Genomic DNA, 3032 nt, shown 5'->3' with positions numbered 1-3032 from the left:
CCAACATCTAATGGTAAAACTTATGAGTTTCAGAGACAAAGAGAAAATCCTGAAAGCAGCTCGGGACAAGAGATCTGTAACCTACAATGGTAGAAACATTAGATTGGCAACAGACCTATCCACAGAGACCTGGCAGGCCAAAAAGTACTGGCATGATATAATCAGAGCACCAAATGAGAAAAATATGCAGCCAAGAATACTATATCCAGCTAGGCTGTCATTGAAAATAGAAGGAGAAATAAAAAGCTTCCAGGACAAACAAAAACTAAAGGAATTTGCAAACACGAAACCAGCCCTACAAGAAATATTGAAAGGGGTCCTCTAAGCAAAGAGAGAGCCTAAAAACAACATAGACCAGAAAGGAACACAGACAATATATAGTAACAGTCACCTTACAGGCACTAAAATGGCACTAAATTCCTATCTTTCAATAGTTACCCTGAATGTAAATGGTCTAAATGCCCCAATCAAAAGACACAGGCTATCAGATTGGATAGAGCAAGAAGACCCATTGATATGCTGTCTGCAAAAGACTCATTTTAGACCCGAAGACACCTCCAAATTGAAAGTGAGGGCATGGAAAACAATTTACCATGCTAATGGACACCAAAAGAAAACTGGGGTGGCAATCCTTATATCAGACAAATTAGATTTTAAACCAAAGACTGTAATAAGAGATGAGGAAGGAAACTATATCCTACTTAAAGGGTCTATCCAACAAGAAGATCTAACAATTGTAAATATCTACACCCCTAACATGGGAGCAGCCAATTATATAAGTTAATAACAAAAGCAAAGAAACACATTGACAACAATACAATAATAGTGGGGGACTTTAACACCCCCCTCACTGAAATGGACAGATCATCTAAGCAAAAGATCAACAAGGAAATAAAGACTTTAAATGACACACTGGACCAAATGGACTTCACAGACTTATTCAGAACATTCCATCCCAAAGCAATGGAACACACATTCTTTTCTAGTGCCCATGGAACATTCTCCAGAATAGATCACATCCTAGGTCATAAATCAGGTCTCAACTGGTACCAAAAGATTGGGATCATTCGCTGCATATTTTTGGGCCACAATGCTTTGAAACTAGAACTCAATCACAAGAGGAAAGTCAGAAAGAACTCAAATACATGGAGGTTAAAGAGCATCCTACTAAAGAATGAATGGGTCAACCAGGAAATTAAAGAATAATTTAAAAAAATTTGGAAACCAATGAAAAGGAAAACACAACTGTTCAAAACCCTTGGGATCAGGAAAGGCAGTCCTAAGAGGAAAGTATATAGCAATACAAGCCTTTCTCAAGAAACAAGAAAGATATCAAATACACAACCCAACTCTACACCTAAAGGAGCTGGACAAAGAACAGAAAATAAAGCCTAAACCCAGCAGGAGAAGAGAAATAATAAAGGTTGGAGCAGAAATCAATGAAATAGACACCAAAAGAACAGTAGAACAGATCAACGACACTAGGAGCTGGTTCTTTGAAAGAATTAACAAGATTGATAAACCCCCGGCCAGACTTATCAAAAAGAAAAGAGAAATAACTCAAATAAATAAAATCATGAATGAAAGGAGAGATCACAATCAACACCAAAGAAATACAATTATAAGAACATATTATGAGCAATATATGCCAGCAAATTAGACAATCTGGAAGAATGGATTCATTCCTAGAGCTGTATCAACTATGAAAACTGAACCAGGAAGAAACAGAAAACCTGAACAGACCTATAACCACTAAGGAAATTGAAGCAGTCATCAAAAATCTCCCAACAAACAAAAGCCCAGGGCCAGATGGCTTCCCAGGGGAATTCTACCAAACATTTAAAGAAGAATTAATACTTATTCTTCTGAAACTGTTCCAAAAAATAAAAATGGAAGGAAAACTTCCAAACTTGTTTTATGAGGCCACCATTACCTTGATCCCAAAACCAGACAAAGACCCCATCCAAAAGGAAAATTACAGACCAGTATCCTTGATGAACATGGATGCAAAAATTCTCACCAAAATACTAGCCAATAGGATCCAACAGTAAATTAAAAGGATTATTCACCATGACCAAGTGGGATTTATCCCTGGGCTGCAAGGTTGGTTCAACACCCGCAAATCAATCAATGTGATACAATACATTAATTAAAGAAAGAACAAGAACCATAGGATCCTCTCAATAGATGCAGAAAAAGCATTTGACAAAGTACAGCATCCTTTCTTGATCAACACTCTTCAGAGTATAGGGATAGAGGGTACATAACTCAATATCATAGAAGCCATCTATGAAAAACCCACAGTGAATATCATTCTCAACGGGGGAAAAAATGAGAGCTTCCCCCCTAAGGTCAGGAACACGGCAGGGATGTCCACTATCACCACTGCTATTCAACATAGTATTAGAAGTCCTAGCCACAGCAATCAGACAACAGAAAGAAATCAAAGGCATCCAAATCGGCAAAGAAGAAGTCAAACTCTCACTCTTTGCAGATGAAATGATACTTTATGTGGAAAAGCCAAAAGACTCCACCCCACAACTGCTAGAACTCATACAGGAATTCAGTAAAGTGGCAGGATATAAAATCCACAGAAATCAGTGGCATTCCTATACACCAACAAGACAGAAGAAAGAGAAATTAAGGAGTCGATCCCATTTACAACTGCACCCAAAACCATAAGATACCTAGGAATAAATCTAACCAAAGAGGCAAAGGATCTGTACTCAGAAAACTATAAAATACTCATAAAAGAAATTGAGGAAGACACAAAGAAATGGAAAAACATTCCATGCCCAGGGATTGGAAGAACAAATATTGTGAAGATGTCAATGCTACCTAGAGCAATCTACACATTCAATGCAATCCCCATCAAAATACCATCCACTTTTTCAAAGAAATGGAGCAAATAAACCTAAAATTTGTATGGAACCAGAAAAGACCCCACATAGCCAGAGGAAGGTTGAAAAAGAAAAGCAAAGCTGGTGGCGTCACAATTCTGGACTTCAAGCTCTATTACAGAGCCGTCATCA

This window comes from Mirounga leonina, unplaced genomic scaffold (assembly GCF_011800145.1).
Source record: "Mirounga leonina isolate KUSES-001 unplaced genomic scaffold, KU_Mleo_1.0 Mir_176, whole genome shotgun sequence".
Lineage (NCBI taxonomy): Eukaryota > Metazoa > Chordata > Mammalia > Carnivora > Phocidae > Mirounga > Mirounga leonina.
The sequence above is the reverse complement of the archived record's forward strand: the minus strand, read 5'-3'. Positions refer to the sequence as shown.